Source organism: Camellia sinensis, chromosome 6 (genome assembly GCF_055761805.1).
Source record: "Camellia sinensis isolate YWXY chromosome 6, ASM5576180v1, whole genome shotgun sequence".
Lineage (NCBI taxonomy): Eukaryota > Viridiplantae > Streptophyta > Magnoliopsida > Ericales > Theaceae > Camellia > Camellia sinensis.
The window spans coordinates 174,557,675-174,575,029 of NC_138966.1; the positions used below are offsets into that span (position 1 = coordinate 174,557,675).

At 40.1% G+C, this 17,355-nt stretch overlaps 1 long non-coding RNA gene and 1 pseudogene across 2 annotated transcripts; both read right to left on the bottom strand.

Moving 5' to 3' along the window:
* Positions 1–1,999: 1,999 nt before the first annotated feature.
* LOC145793055 (uncharacterized) lies at positions 2,000–3,855 on the bottom strand. The gene is made up of 3 exons (XR_014333555.1): positions 3,744–3,855; positions 2,675–2,729; positions 2,000–2,088 (listed from the first exon to the last, which is right to left on the bottom strand). It is a non-coding gene; the product is annotated as an uncharacterized LOC145793055 (long non-coding RNA).
* A 550-nt stretch (positions 3,856–4,405) lies between these two features.
* Positions 4,406–7,118, bottom strand: LOC114274641 (glutathione S-transferase L3-like; annotated as a pseudogene). Its single transcript, XR_014333932.1, has 8 exons — positions 6,739–7,118; positions 6,497–6,557; positions 6,237–6,323; positions 5,497–5,595; positions 5,320–5,422; positions 5,162–5,238; positions 4,621–4,716; positions 4,406–4,465 (listed from the first exon to the last, which is right to left on the bottom strand). The product of XR_014333932.1 is annotated as a glutathione S-transferase L3-like (transcript).
* Between the last annotated feature and the right edge of the window lie 10,237 nt (positions 7,119–17,355).

Here is a 17,355-nt window from a genome sequence, read left to right on the forward strand (position 1 = left end):
ACTTTGATAATGATAGTAAAATTTTACTGTCTATGTCAATTTCGATGGTACTTTGTTTTTTTTTTTTTTTAAGAAATTTCATAGTAACCTGAATCTTGTTTGATAGATCTTCATGACAGGATTCTAAAATACTAATTTTATTAAAAACCGACATCTAGATCAAAAGTTATATCATTTTAAAGTTTAAAAATAAAAAGGGCACATATGTTGATATAGGTTGGATATGTTTTACAATAAAACTCATACTAAATCTATATTGTTTTTTACAATAACATTTTATCGTCTTTCAAAGTAAAATTTTACTCAAAACCTTCACTTCTACTAAACAAGGTCCATTACAAATTCTTTTATATGAAACTAATCAAGAATATTAAAAAATATATATTAAAGTGTCAAATTAATTACACAGCAACTCAGTAAATTGGATAGACAACTATTCAACAACACATTAAAAATGGACTGTTGTTGCAAAAGTACTACATTATTTTCATACTTTTATTACAAAACAATAACGTCTTTCATGACAATGTCTCCTTACAAGTCTTGTTGTTATGGTCGTACTTCTTGCATCTACAAGACTATACTCTTCTTATGTTCTCACCCTTAAATGGAATCCAATTCTTTCTTGGCCCTGTAGACACCCCATTTTGACCGGCCCTAAGACTTGGGCACATTGTTTTGACCACCCGATGATAAAAATTGGAATCACTACAAGAATTAACTCTTTTGCCGACCAAAAAATTGGTCGCTAAAAGCCCATTTTTGGTCGGTAAAAGTTATCCGCGACCAATTTTTTTTGTCGCTACTTTGGTCGCCAATTGAGGGTCGGCAAAAGTAATTCGCGACCAAAATTTTGGTTGGTCAGGAAAAGTCGGATTTGCAGACCAAATTTTTGGTCGCGAAATATATCATTACCGCGATTAATTCATTTAGTCGCTAAAACACTTTGGTCGCGAAAAGTGAAATTTTCCCGACCAAAAAGTTTGGTCGCCAATTATCACATTCAACAGCCAAAAATTTTGGTCGCCAATCGTGACATTCCGCGACCAAAAAATTTTGATCGCCAATTGTGACATTCCACGACCAAAAAAGGTTTTGGTCGCCATTTGTTACTTTTCGCAACCAAAACTTTTGGTCGGCAAAAGTGAGTTTCCACGACCAAGAGCTGTTTTGGTCGGCAATAGATGTATTTTTTGCGACCAAAACTCTTGATCGGCAATTGTCATTTTTTGAGAAAAAAAATTATTTATTTGTCGCGACTAATAAATTGGTCGCCAAAACAGGAAAACAATACACCTGTAATTCCTAATAATTCATTCAATCCATAATAAACCTATAATTTTAAAGCATCATTCAAATTAACTGAATCATTAACATTCGACACAATACAACTCTAAATTGAAGCATTAACATTCAAACACATTCATTAACAACACAACACAATACAACGTCAGGGCGAGCAAAACTACTTGATCCTCTGCGGGCTGTAGCTTCAGCTGAGTGAGAAGTATCATTACCTCCTGAAAGACAAGGCATGAACCCAAATGTTCAATTCACAGCATATCCTATTTGGTTTGCTCAATCAAACAATGTCACAATACTCAAATTTGAAAAGAAATAAAAATACTTCAGCTTTCTTCATGATCTAATAAGGGATTTGGGGGGCAAGGCTTTCATGGATTAATCAAATTATGTGAAAAACAATGTGCCATGAAATTCAAACACATCTTGCCCAGATTAAAAAATAAATAAATAAATAAAAATTGCGAAGGCAGGGGACAGAGCTACTGTAAATTGAAGCATTCTAGGTACTTGTCATCACCACGTATTGACAACAATATATCTGTGCTGCTTTGTTTAGCTCAAAACTAGTTACCAAAAGGTCAATTTAGGTTTATATACAGGTATTACAGTGAGCTAGTTTAAATCTGTACTGCTCGGCTTCAGTGCTTATGTGTCTCAGACTGGCTAAAAATAAAAATTAAAAAAGAAGGAAAAAGTGTGTAACATACTCATTTAAATCTTGAGCTAGTTTTGACGATGATGTTGTACATGAACCAGTGTCTTGACTCTCAGCAATGCAAGACGCTGTAATTCCAATTACACAATAGCAATGAATCAATACGAATTTCAATTACTAATACTAATGTCATGAAACTTCCATCGTTTCACTCCCTGATGCATCAGATATTCATCTGCTCCCTCTCTTCAACAATATGCTCCCTCATATCCCACATAAACCACACACACCCCAAACCAGACCTTCAATATATGAACTTAATGGAAATAAGGATGCCTAATACCAAAGGACAAAAAGTTCTCAGGTTATGCACTGGAGGAGATGACAGGTCAAAAGATTGTATGCAGAAAAAGAAAACCAAATAATTCCATAGCCCCTCCGTGAAATTTCATGTTCCAAGTACAAGTTTAGGTACCCCATGCTAAAGATTTTCATATTTTATGCCTAGACATTTCCAATTTTGGGTGGATTTCTGTGCTGTCACATTTGTGTGCATTTAAATTTTCAAGTAGTTCTAACTTATTTTTATTAGCTTGATTTGAAGATCACCTTAAATTCAACATACAAATGTAGTAGATGGGCTAAATTTCATATGGTTTATCAATAACGCAATGTACAAACTACTAAGCATTATAGTGAGAACAAGGTTGATACCATCTTTAGAGCTGTCAGGTAACTCCTTGCAAGATTGCTTCCCCAAACGACATTTCTGCAAAAATGAGACACCAAATACTATGCCTGTGAATACATTAAAGATTGTTATCTATAGAGTCAGCGAATGAGCAAAGCTAGTAACAAATCAACAGAATGAAACTGAAAAAGAACGATTCAAATTGGTATTCAAATGTACAACCAACAAAAAAATAAAGGCACAAAAAACCACAAAGCAAGAAGACGATAATTTTAAATACCAATAACAAATTGGACTCCTAATGGCCTGCAACTTGACATTTATCGGGAATATCAGCAGCTCTTGAATGAGGTGATATGACTCCCAAAAAACTCCAAAAATATTTCCAAATGCATCATTTTTCTGGCCCCTTTTATCATAATTTTTTTTCTAATTTTAATAAACTAAATAATCAATAATACAGGATCCTACCCATTTTCTAGGCTAATCAAGACAGGAAAGAAACTTGAGCATCCGAGCCCCGAAACATCAAGGTTGGGAGAACACCCAGGTACCACTTGGCCTATAAGGCCAATGGTGAGAATATTTTTTGTTGTAAATGTGAGGCAAAACCAACCATATATAAATTTCCCATTTCTCCTAATTCTGTTCTTATTTTTGTGATGTAATATTTGACATACATGCTTATTCAATGTTACAGAACAATTTTTATAAAAAAAAAAAGGAAGACACTTACCACCTTATAAATATACCATATGATACCAAACATACATGCACCAAAGACTAGAAAATTGTCAACCATCAACTACGTAACATCACAAGCCACCATAAACTAGAAATTGTCAACCGTAGACCATATATTTTTTCTATTCTCTTTTTATTTCATATATTTCTACCATTTTGCCATTGGTCCATTAGCTTTCCATCATGGTAATTGTAGGTTTCTCAAACCTTAGGGGTTTTTTGCCTAATTGCCAAACCACAGAGGAGGTAGGTGAAAGTCTCCTCTTTTTCTATCATAACACACTAATCACAATTGCTTCAAACCCAGACAAAAAACATGCAAAGTAAGATTGGACAGGGAGTACATACCTTCACAATCGGTGTAATAAACTCAACTAAGAAAGAAGGAATTTTTAGCAATGATGGCCAAAATGAATGAATAAAATTAATCAACAGCCCTTTAATATGTGATCCATCATGGTCCTGTGAATGCATAAAAATTGAAACTTTTAACCAAGTCATCAGCAAACAAACTAAAATGCATCCACACTCAGTAATGAATCAACATAGAGATAAAACCAAAAAGAAAAAACAAAACAAGAAGTTAAATGTTTTAAACCTGATCAGTCATGATCCTCAAATGACCATATGTCAAAGTCTTCACACTGTCATACTGTTTTTCCATGCTGAAGTCCAAGAATCTGCTTGATGCTCTAATTTTAGCATTCTCCATGATCTGTTTATGGCTTGCTTCCCTCACATTAAGCAATTTACCTCTCAACGGGAACACACCATAATAATAAGGTAACACAACAGAAATTCCTGCCATCCGTATATACTCAAATCAGTTAAAAACTCTAAAACAAAACCAAACTCAACTGAAACTACTTAAACAAAACCAAACTCAACTGAAACTCTAAAATGAAATCCCCTGTCCTTTGCATACTTGGAAAACAAAAAATGAAAATAGCTCAAGATAAATACAGTGTAAACACAGACCACAAATGAATGCTCAGTGTGTGGATCCCATGCTACAGTTTCAACATCTGCTGACACTTAAATCCTGTATGAAAAGGTATCCTTCCATCCTTCTGCAATCACATAAACATATATTTAATCAAAATAATGCTGAGGCAAGGCAACTTAGCAAAGTGAATACACAAGCGCGCACAAAAAAAAAAAGAAAAAAAAAAGAAGCAAAATGCAAGAAAACAATAATTTTGAAGTTTATAATTAATAAACAGACCCAATAAAACATTTCCATTACCATGACTATTGTATGACCAAAGGATCCACTAAGTAGAACTTGTGGCACATGATGATTCCTTGCGACAGCTTGAACCTGAAAATCAACTATAGCAAGGTCATACAAATTATAAACAAATGAAGTTTTGCCACAGTAAAACGGACGACTTGAATACTAAAAAAAGAACTGTTAGCCTATAATTTGTGGATACAGACACAAGTGCCGAAACAGATACAAGGTGTCAGACTGTGAACACCTTCGAATTCCAAAACATATTTGTCTACATTCTCAACAGAAAGAATAAGGTAAAGCGTTAAAAACTTAATCTTATCAAGAATGAAGGATGACATAACTTTTCTTTCAGTCACTCTTCAATTACAAATACTCTTCAATGACATAACTTTTGCAGATCTACCTCTAAAACCTTGATGACAACAAGACTTGAGACCAGTATTTGATAAAACTCCAAGAAAAGACAAGTAGTTGAGAGAGGGAAAAAAAAAAAGGGGGGGGACAAACCAAATATAAGGTTTCCACTTACAATACTGAACTGGCCGAGTAAAAAGGGTCCATCGTCAAATTTGGAGGGTGCGGTTTCAATGTAATCAAATGAAGCATCTGTTGCAGAATACAACTATTGTTTACCTATGGTTATTTTCAATATTTAACTAACTTGAAATCAGTATGTGTTCAACTTACCAGCATCATTCATTCCATCTGCCTTGAATGAAGTAATCACTCCTTTATTGAATGAGTCTGTGTATGACAGTAACTCCTCTCCAAATTGTCTCTTGGCAGGATTCTGCATTCCCAGAGTATGAGCTCGATTTCGCTGGATGGAAAAAGAGTTAAAAAAATTGAATTTCAAAATATTACATTGGGGAAGAGGGAAGGGCCTTCAAAGTTACTGTCAATATATTTAACTAAATCAAGACTCTCTCCCTTGACTTCATTATTGTGTTCCAAAGATGGCACCTGCACAAAATAACTAAGTTATAAATTCGTGAACAGAAAATGGTACATTGGCTGAAAGTGATATATCTATATATTATATAATGTGTACATGTTATTTGGTGTGAACATGAAAGTTCTGTCACGCTCTTTTGATTTTCCAAAAATGCCCCCAACAATTGATGAGTTTGAGAATGGTCATGTGAAAATTCAAACGCGTTCAAATATTTAAAACTCCTCAAACATGGACGGTTTCTATTCATCATAAACTACAGAGCTTTGCACTCATCATAAACTACAGATCTTTGCACGCCGCATTGTGTGTGCACCCGCCGCTAGTGTGTATTATATACTGACACAACTATTAGCTACCTATTTGTCTCATCTCAATTTCATCTTCTTGTCAGAACTATCCATTGTTTGGCTCATAACCGAGTTGTAAGATTTCTAAATTCTCACAAGTTTCACTTAAAATTAAGCCATCAAGTTTTTGTAAATCTGTAATATTCAAGCAATGGAGCCATTCTATTGTAATTCACTTTGACTCTTCTACTTGACATTTCAGAGAATTTCATTTTGCATCATATAAAACCATTTGGAACAATTTCATGTACATCATTCATTGAAATACCCATAAAGCACAGACTGCATTAGAATAATTTCACCTTGTTCGGCGGGTAAACTTTCTCCTTGTACCAAGTTGGCCTGTTTTGTAGATCAATAGGAACCAATTTTATCTTCTCTTGCAATCCCTGTTTTCCAAAATAAAGAAAACAAATAAATGAAAATGTGTCCAAAACAAATACACTTTATTCAAATGATATACAATCTTAACCTCTGTGTGTGTGTGTGTGTGTGTGTGTGTGTGAGAGAGAGAGAGAGCAAATTAAGCAGAAGCCAGAGCAAGAACAGTTTAGAAAACAACCTTACAGTTTCGGGTAATCCACGTACGTTGGGCTTACGGGCATATGTAGGAAATGTATAGCCTGAAAATCAAGAAATTCAAAAATTCCCAAAATCAATTTTACATGAACAAGTCCAAAAAAATAGCAAAAATTTCAAATGGGTATATTGAAACAAACACATAGATGCAACTGGGAAATGCTAAAAAAAAAAAATCAAAATCAAATAACCCAAAAGAAAGTGCGTTAATTCAGAACCTTATACCTTGTCGTCCCATCGAAGATTGCAAGTGGGTCTGAAGTAGAATCAAGAGCAGGTGGAAGAACTTCTTGCACACATCTGCGGGAGACAGGCACAAACAAATTTTGGAGCGAAAAATGCACAGATATATCAAGCTTCTGTTTGGTTTCCGGCAAAGGCACTAGTGGAGGAGGAGGAGAAAGTGTAGGGTTTGATAAGAAGAGAGATGAGGTCGTTGCAGATATCGGCGATCCTGTCGTAGGATTTGGAAGCCATTGCGTCGCTGTGGATCGCTCACGACGGTTAGATCTCGGCCTAGGATTCAAATTTGATTTAGATTTCGACGATCTTCTCGGATCCGGCAGAGGCACTAGTGGATGAGGAGGATCATCGACGGCGGTGGGTGTTTAGGAGAGAGAGAGAGAGGCACCAGCGGAGGACGGAGGAGGATCATCAACGGCAGTGGGGATCTGCGGCGGTGGTCGTGGCGATCTGTGCTGGTGGTGGTGGTCTGCGGTGAGGTGAGGCTTGGTAGTGAAGTAGAATCTGTGTGACAGGTTTGAACAAATGGTTGTAAACAGAGAACAAGAACAGGGGCGGTGATATATATCCCACTAAAAAAATATTTCACCTTTAGCGACTAAATTTGTTTTTGGTCGCAGAATCTTAACATATAACGACTAAAATTTGGTCGGCCATTGTCTACCAGTGCATTTCGATATCAAAACGACGTCGTTTTGATATCTGCGACTAAATTGTGTTAGTCGCTAAAAGATTTTACTGTTCCCGCCCAATTTTTCACCTCCTGACATCATTTTTAGCGACTAATATTTTAAATTGGTCGCAAAAAATCACCTTTTTGCAACAAAAGTACTTTAGTCGGTAATAGTATCAACTTTTAGCTACGAAATGTTTTTTGGTCGGCAAATGTCATTTTTTTGCGACCAAAATTTTTTTGGTTGGCAAAAGTGGTCGGCAATTGTGTAAATTCTTGTAGTGAATATGCCATTTTTTTTGAATTTCTCAATAGAAAATCAGATTGAACTTTAATCCCAAACCTCACCCATTTTGGCCAAATTATTTTATATCACTAATATTTTATTAATTTGTAGTATTTTATAATTTTATGTGTCTGTATATATTTTTTAGGTGTGTTTATATAAATTGGTATAATCTAATTTTGATATTTTAGAAAATAAAAAAAAAGGAAAATAATAATAATAATAATAATAAAAGAAGAAGATTGAATTCAATTTATATATATATATATATATAAAAGTTTATATACACTATACATGATAAAATATAGAAAAATGATTCAGACCTCTAAAAAAAGACCACTAATGGAGCTCTAATTTGTCTTTTTCTTCCCCTTCTTTTGTCTTTTACTTCATTGTGTTTTTTTTTTTTTTTTTTTTTGTTTAATTGCTTGACAGCTCACTAGAGCTGTACGGCTGCACCTCTAATTAGAGGTCTGCAGCAACGCTGCAAAATATATTATGGTCAGATGGGGTTTGGGATAAAAAGATGATTTTCTTGCTGGATTCAATGATGATGGAATAGACGTTATGATGATGTTTTTGTGGGTGGTGAAGGATATTTGTTAGAGACAGAAAGAAGGGGATTAGGTGGTGAAAAAGTGGTTTTAAAAATAAATATATCTCTCTCTTAGAGGGCGGTGAGAGAGAATCATGCAAGATGATAAAGTTTGGATGGTGTACGAAAAAGAAATAAACCTTCTCGTATAATCCTGTTGACCAAGTCTACTCTCCTCTGTACGTCGTCGCTTTATCACCTAAAAACACAAACGTGAGCTAGCCGGCGGGTGTGTGCCGGAAACCTCTCCGATGCCTAAGTCAGTAAACTTGACAAATAGACAAAAGCTCTGTGTATTCAAAAAGCAAAGTTGTGTGTTACCTCTCCCAAGGTGATGTTTGTGAGTTTTTATAGGTTTCGTGTGGCACAATCCTAGTAGGACTTCTATTCCTCCATGTAGAGTCCTCCTATGATTCATACTCCTGAAGGATAATGCTTATCCTTTAACACCCCCCTCACTGCTTAAACCAAATGAGATGGTTTTATTATGGCCGAACTCCAATATGACCGAAGTAAATATGTTTATGTACAGTCGAAGGGTAAGCCGAACTAACTCTTCCTTTTATCGCTCTTACAGCGGCTCCTTATGCACAACCCAAGGCGTGGTCAGACCGAACTAATATTTCGAGACCGGTGTAACTCCGAGACCGGTCTAATTCCAAGGAACCTTTAGACCGATCTAACTTCGATCTTCTACCGGACCGGTCTAGCTTCACGTCCTTAGGACCGGACTAACTCCAAAATATCGCACGACCAGAGTATCTTACATGGCCATTTCACTTCGGCCCTTTATACTGTGGCTCATAACGGCCCATCACCTAGCTCGGCCCAATTGTCACATAAATTACCCTCTCAATTGCCCCTTAATTCCATCTGCACAGCATGATAGGGATTACCTATTTATCAGCCGAGCTGAAATTTTTAAGCCTTTCCAGCCGGGCTAAAAAAAAACCTTTAGCCTTTCCAACCGAGCTACTTTCACTCCGGGCTCTGCTTGTCCGGTCAAAACATCTCTTCAATCACAGCGACTGTAACGCTTCCCATTCTAATCACACGTGGCACGCTCGGATTGACTGAGGACGGCTGTCACGCCGTCTTCGTACTTCGTGTTTTTTGAACAGTCCTGCCCAATTTTTGGGCTTTCAAACAAAAACAAACCCTGAGGCCAGAGTCCCTCCACTTTTGCCATCCATCTTCTTCCTTTCCTTCGAGTTCTTCATTGTTCTTCATTTTTCTGAAAGAGCTCGTGAACTGCTGCTTTTTGCTTCCATCTTCAGTTCCTGCTCCCTCCTCTGGTTAGTATTGTACATCTTACTTGCTCTGTTTGTTTTCGTATTTTGCTTTCTATGTTTTTGCGAAACATATATGTCCATTCTATTTTGCTTCTGTACTTTTATGGAAAAAACTTCATAGAACACATGAGTATATGTAATATCCTGTAGGAAACAGGTTTTTGATCCAAAATCATGATGCAACCAAACTAGGATACTGTTTAAGCTAGGTAAAAGTCTAGTCAGCATACAACCGGAATAACACTTGTGTTTACACCAATAGCTTTGAATAAGTCGAACCACTTCTTGATAGACCTTAGCCGAGGTAACCAACCGAACTAGGTTTGCACTTAGCATATCGAGATACATGAACTCCAACCGATCTAGGCCTTTGGGGCTAAACCAGCTTTCTTAGTTTTTTAGATGGAACTTAGAAAGCTGCCCCTAGGCGATCAGCCGTTCAAACAGAACCGTTTCCTCAACCGAGATGTCTAGACGCCTGCCGAGCCCAAACTAGCAAAGCCCTGCTCAAACCGAGCTACAAATTACGTTTGCAGAAACTGAGTTAGAACCTGTAGCATCCACATAGCCGAAGTAGGGCTCCTATTTTTTGTACTTTTATTTTGTAGCACGGTCCGATGATCTGTGCTTAACCCTTTTGTTTTCTACTTTGCAGACTTAGGTTGCCCAAGCACTCCTCTGCATGCTCAACCGAGCTACTGAGACAATCTTGTGGACCGAACTTTAATTTATTCATAAATTATACAATAAATGGGGAAGTATAGGTATCTAGTAGACACTCCGGGCGGCCTAGCCGAATTCAGAAAAGACTACAACATACCTGATGACGTCCACCTGATTTTAGCCGAAAAGGATGTCATACCTTGGGGCAATGAAGGCTTTGTCCCCTTCACCCTTTTGTCAATTATTGAAACCGGACTACGATTTCCAGTCCAACCTTTAATTTGCGAGTTTCTTAGGCAAACTAGACTATGCCCTACCCAACTATCCACCAATTCATACCGCATAATAATGGGAATAGTCGAACTAAACCGGCAAGCCGGTCTCAACCTTGGTCTGGCCGAAATCTTTCACCAATACTCCATTGGTTCGAAGGAAGACGGCTGGGTATACTATCTCAGAATATGTCGCCGTCGTGAGAAAATAATAAAGAATACACCGGATAAAGACTTAAACGACGACGATTTTTTCTGGGTGTCTGGGAACTTTGAGGATCATCAAGCCCAGATTCCTGGCCGACGTATCAATTGGAAAAAAGGGGAACTTGGTAAATTTACTTCGGTTTTCTTGCGTGCTATTTTATATTTCGGTTTGTCAATCTTTCAACCGAACTAACAGTTGTTTTTTCTTCGCAGATTCTGTCCACCTCCATTCTCTATACAGCTACCCCAATCTAGCGACTTTGCGCGCCGCACTACGGTATCCAGAACGTAGTTGGGCAAAGCTGCTAAAGTTCGAGCCGACCTACAGATATAGCGGCCGCTGAAAAGCGAGAGTGACCGACTTTCTGCTAGAGGAGGCCCCAGAACCGGACCCAACCTTGCCAGAAATCAGACTAATCCCCCTAACTGCTGAAGAAGAAATGGCTAAGAGGAACAGAGTAAGGGCACTTCTAATCGAGACTAACAGACTCGAAGTACCGCTACCAAGCCAAACGCAGCCTGCCGTTGTGGCCCTCCCTTCTCAACAACCTTCTTCATCATGCCCCTCCAAGCGCGCCCGATCTACCCCGACCGAACAACAGCTTGTGGATGAGGACGAATCTATCCCTCCACCAAGTCCTCAACTTATCCTTCAACCGGAGCAATCTGACCAAGCTGACTCCTCCAAATGGGCTCCAAATCTCACCTTTCAAGACCGAAATATCCAGGAGTCTGACTCGGTCGTTGCTGAGAAGGATCACTTGATGGCTTTTAACCTAGCCAAAAGTGTTTGCCTTCCGAAAGATATACAGCACCACAACAAGCAATTAAACACCGAGCTGAAGGCCATCCGGTCTTCAACAAAATCAATGATCCTGGTAAGTGGCTCTCCTTTTTCTTTGTCTAACTTTTCCCAACTAATAGTCCAGCTAAAGAGAGTTACTATTCTTTTGCAGGCCATTCAGAAGAACAATATTGCACATAAAAAAGTGCTGGAGCTCCGCAAGACAACAAGGCAAGTCATGGCAGAGGCCGAGGCAAAGGCAGCCGAACTTGAGCATGCCAAGAAGCAGATAGTCGAGCTACAGTTCGAGAACGGTCATTTGACCGGACTTGTTAGCTCGGCTGAAGCTGAAAAACAAAAAATTGCAGCAACGGTGAAAGAGAAGTACTTGCGCGAGTTGGTCAAACTCGAAGGCAAAAAAGACGCCGAAATAGCTGATCTTAAGAAGAAGGTCGGTGATGCCAACGCCCAAGGTTTCAAGGAGGCGGAGGGCCTATACATTCCGCAATGCGAGGGGGCAAAGGATTTGTTCTTCAAGTGCAGCTGGAGAAGTGCTGTGGAGCAGCTCGGCCGTGGGCCTGAAACCGAGGTCTATAATGCTCCTCAGTACTTCATTCCGGCCTCGCTTGCGGAATATGCTGCTTCGGTCCAAGAACAATTTTTGCAGGATTCAGATGATGAAGACGATGAAAATGAACAAACTGTTATTCCGGTAGTCAATGAGCAAGTCAACGATCAATCAGCTCGGTTGGAGGCAACGGTCGAAGACCTGACTGTTAAGCCATCGATTGATATCGTTCTGCCAGTTGCTACTGAGACTGATCTTCCATCTGCAACCGGTGTTCAAGTCGACATTGACACCGAGATTGAAGACCTTTTCAGTTGATTTTGTACTTTTCCTTTTTTGTTACTTCTTTAATCTTGTAACCGGGCTTATGGCCCCTTTTTTGTATTTCCTTTTTGATGAATGAAAAATTTTCTTGAACTCTTACTTCGATTGATCTGTATGTTTGTACTGATTTTTCCATGATCTTTTTACTTCCAAACTGTTATCTCAATTTTAGCTGGTCAATCTAACTATACTCACTAGCCAACCACTCTTTAGCCGACACAATTACTTCGGCTGAAGAGTACAAGGAGTAGAAATCCAGCCAACCACTCTTCAGCCATACCTTTACTCCGGCTAAAGAGTACAAAGAGTTGGTTTAATCCAACCAACCACTCTTCAGCCATACCCATACTTCGGCTGAAGAGTACAAAGAGTTGGTTTAATCCAGCCAACCACTCTTCAGCCATACCCATACTTCGGCTGAAGAGTACAAAGAGTTGGTTTAATCCAGCCAACCACTCTTCAGCCATACCCATACTTCGGCTGAAGAGTACGAAGAGTTGGTTTAATCCAGCCAACCACTCTTCAGCCATACCCATACTTCGACTGAAGAGTACAAAGAGTTGGTTTAATCCAACCAACCACTCTTCAGCCATACCCATACTTCGGCTGAAGAGTACAAAGAGTTGGTTTAATCCAGTCAACCACTCTTCAGCCAACCTTTACTTCGGCTGAAGAGTACAAAGAGTTGGTTTAATCCAGCCAACCACTCTTCAGCCATACCCATACTTCGGCTGAAGAGTACAAAGAGTTGGTTTAATCCAGCCAACCACTCTTCAGCCATACCCATACTTCGGCTGAAGAGTACAAAGAATTGGTTTAATCTAGCCAACCACTCTTCAACCAACCCTTACTTCGGCTGAAGAGTACAAAGAGCTGGTTTAATCCAGCCAACCACTCTTCAGCCATACCCTTACTTCGGCTGAAGAGTACAAAGAGTTGGTTTAATCCAGCCAACCACTCTTTAGCCATACCCTTACTTCGGCTGAAGAGTACAAAGAGTTGGTTTAATCCAGCCAACCACTCTTCAGCCATACCCTTACTTCGGCTGAAGAGTATAAAGAGTTGGTTTAATCCAGCCAACCTCTAAGTTAGTTTTCTAGCCAACTTAGAATAATGTTTGGTTATTCCGACCAAACGTCCTGCAGCCTAGATCCTTATCCTGGGCTTAGGAGGGGTGTTGGTTTATTCCAGCCAACCTCTAAGTTAGTTTTTTCCAGCTAACTTAGAATAAAATGTTTGGTTATTTCGACCAAACGTCCTGCAGCCTGGATCCTTATCCTGGGCTTAGGAAGGGTGTTGGTTTAATCCAGCCAACCTCTAAGTTAGTTTTTTTCAGCCAACTTAGAATAATGTTTGGTTATTCCGACCAAACGTCCTGCAGCCTGGATCCTTATCCTAGGCTTAGGAGGGGTGTTGGTTTATTCCAGCCAACCTCTAAGTTAGTTTTTTCCAGCTAACTTAGAATAAAATGTTTGCAATATTCCTAACTTTACTTAAAGCTATATTTTACAGAGAACAACTTATGCTGAAAAGAATCGATTTGTTTTATTGAGGAAAGAAAAAATTACACATGTTTGAAAGCTAAAAATAAAATAACTTGAGATTGGCAGTGTTCCATGGTCTAGGGATTGCTTTGCCGTCCTTGTCTTCTAGGTGGTATGCCCCTTTGCCTGCTAACCCAACCACTTTGTAAGGACCTTCCCAATTAGGCCCTAGCTTGCCATCTCCTGGTATTAAGGTGTTTCCCATCACTTTGCGTAGTACCCAATCTCCAATCTTGAATTGTCTTGGATGTACTGTTTTGTTGTATTTCCTGGATAACTCTTGTTGGTATGAGGCAATGTGGACCAGTGCTCTTTCTCTTCTTTCTTCCACAAGGTCGAGCTCCAATGTTATGGCTTCTCCATTCAAGTCGGGATCAAAATTTTTGCTTCGAATTATGGAGAGGCCAACTTCCAGTGGGATCACTGCTTCCATTCCGTAGGCTAAGGAGAATGGTGTTTCTCCTGTTGATCGTCGAGGTGTGGTGCGGTAAGCCCATAAAACATGAGGAAGTTCTTCCGCCCACTTGCCTTTTGCCTTCTCTAACCTTTTCTTCAGTCCATCCAAGACTACTTTGTTTGAGGCTTCTGCCTGTCCATCTGCTTGGGGATATGCCGGTGTAGAATTACAGAACTCTATTTTGTATTCTTCACAAAAGCCTCTGAAGATTCTGCCGTCGAACTGAGTTCCATTGTCTGAGATAAGGGCTTTTGGTATGCCAAACCGAGTGATGATGTTTTGCCAGACGAATTTCTTCACATCTTTTTCCTTGATTGATGCCAATGCTTCTGCTTCCATCCACTTTGTGAAGTAGTCTGTTGCTGCGAGAAAGAACTTTCTGTTGCCGGGTGCTACTAGAAGTGGTCCTACTATGTCCAAGCCCCACATTGCGAAAGGCCATGGGCTAGTTAATGGTAGGAGTTCTCTTGCTGGTTGATGTATTTGGTGTGCGAATTTTTGGCATTTCTCACACTTCTTCACATATTTCTCTGAGTCTGCCTACATGTATGGCCACCAGTATCCTTGTGAAATGGCCCTGTAAGCTAGCGATCTTCCTCCTTGATGACTTCCACACACCCCTTTGTGTATCTCGTACAAGAATGCTTCCACTTTGCTGGGGTGGACACACTTTAGATAGGGTCCTGAGAACGACGTTTTGTATAATGCCAAAGATGGGGAGAGCCAAAATCGCTGTGACTTTGCTCTAATTTTGTTGGCTTCTTTCTTTTCTTCTGGTAGGACGCCGTCTTTCAAGAATAGTATGATGGGATCCATCCATGAGGGGCCTAGTTCTGTGCAACATACCTCTTCTGTTTTGGGGTCCTTAATACTTGGTCTAGGTAGGTAGTCGATCAGTAGTGGATGCGGGATGGAGGTGTCTGCCATTGAGGCGAAGCTTGCTAGTTCGTCTGCTCTGTCGTTCTCCTCCCTGCCTATATGCTCTATCCTTACTACTTCAAATTTCTTGATTTCTGTTCTGGCCAATTCTTGGTACTTGGCCATCCTATCATCATTTGCTTCATAGTCGCCAGAAATTTGGTTTACCACCAGCTGTGAGTCGCTGTAGACCATTAATTCGGTGGCTTTCATGTGGTATGCTGATCTGAGTCCTGCTAGAAGTGCTTCATATTCTGCTTCGTTGTTTGATGCTGGGAAGCCAAGGTTGATTGCTTGCTCCACTACCAGGCCGTCTGGTGAAATGAGGACTATGCCAAGTCCTGCACCATGCCGGTTGGATGCTCCATCCACAAAGAGCTTCCACATCTCACCAACGAACAACTTCCAACAAATGGAGGGGTCGGATGATGTCGTGGGGTCAAGAATGTTGCTGGTGTTTTCTTCAAAGTCCATGCCTGCTGTCTGTCCCTCGCTATCTGACTGAACCAAGTCTTTATTTTGTGGTGAGTCTTGGTTTGTTGTAGCTTGGTTTGCTTCTTCCTTGCTGTCTATGGTCTGGTCTGCCTTGGAGTCTGACTGAGTACCTTCTGCTAGGGGTTGCGCTATTCCGGGGTCAACTTCCATCCCTAGTTCGGTTGTGTCAGTTAGGTCGACTGGGCAGATATGATGACTTCCAGGAGTAAACTCTGCGACGAAGTCTGCCAAAGATTGGGCTTTTACTGCGGTTCTAGGTTGGAACTTGACGTCGAATTGTCCCAGCTCTACTGCCCACTTCAAAATCCACCCAGAAAAGTTCGCCCTCTCAAACAAAGCTTTTAGTAGAAAAGCTGTGAGGACAACTATGGTGTGGGCGTGAAAGTAGTGTGCCAATTTCCTGGAGGCCATCATTAAGGCCAATGCAAGTTTTTCCAATGGCAAGTACCTTGTTTCGGCTCCCTGCAATGTCTTGCTGACATAATAGATGGGCAGATATTGAATTCCTTCTGCGCGGACCAACACTGCGCTAATTGCGTGCTGAGAAACTGCAAGGTATAGGAAGAGTTCTTCTCCTGGTATTGGGGTGACCAGCAATGGTGGAGAAGACATGTATTCTTTCAGGCTTTCCAGTGCTTGGTCGCATTTTTCGTCCCATTCGAACTTGGCTTTTAAAGCTTGAAAGAATGGTCGTAGTCTGTCTGACGATCGGCTTATGAACCGATTGAGCGCGGCCGCCATGCCGGTGAGATGTTGTACTTCTTTTACTGAGTTTGGTCTTTCCAAATCTTGAATTGCTTTGATCTAGGAGGGGTCCGCTTCTATACCCCAGTTGGTCACAAGGAAACCTAGGAATTTGCCAGATCCTACTCCGAATGCACACTTTGATGCGTTGAGGCGCAACTTGTGCTTTTTTCAGAATTTCAAACATCTCTCCTAGGTCCTTGAGATGGTCATTCTCATCCTTGCTTTTGGCCACCATGTCGTCGATGTAAGCCTCCATCGTTCTTCCTAACAATGGTTCAAACATCTTGGTGACCATTCGTTGGAATGTTGCCCCTGCGTTCTTTAGGCCAAAGGGCATGACCTTGTAGCAGTATAGTCCTCTTGGCGTTGTAAAGGATGTGACCTCCTGGTCTGGTTCATGCATGGCGATTTGGTGGTAGCCTCTGTTTGCATCCAGAAAGCTAAGTCGGTTATGCCCCGCCGTTAGGTCTACCAGTTGATCTATCCGTGGTAGAGGAAAGCTGTCTTTTAGGCACGCCTTGTTGACTGTTTTGTAGTCGACGCAGACACGCCATTTGCCATTCTTTTTTGGCACTACGACCGTGTTGGAGATCCATTTTGGGTAGTGCACCTCTCTAATTGCTCCTGCCTCCAGCAAATTACCTACTTCTTCTGCCACTATTTTGGCATGGTGAAGTGTCGATCTACGAGTGCGCTGAATGACTGGTCTGGCGGATGGGTGGACATTGAGTTGGTGACAGATGAAGTTTGGATCAATGCCTGGCATGTCGTAGG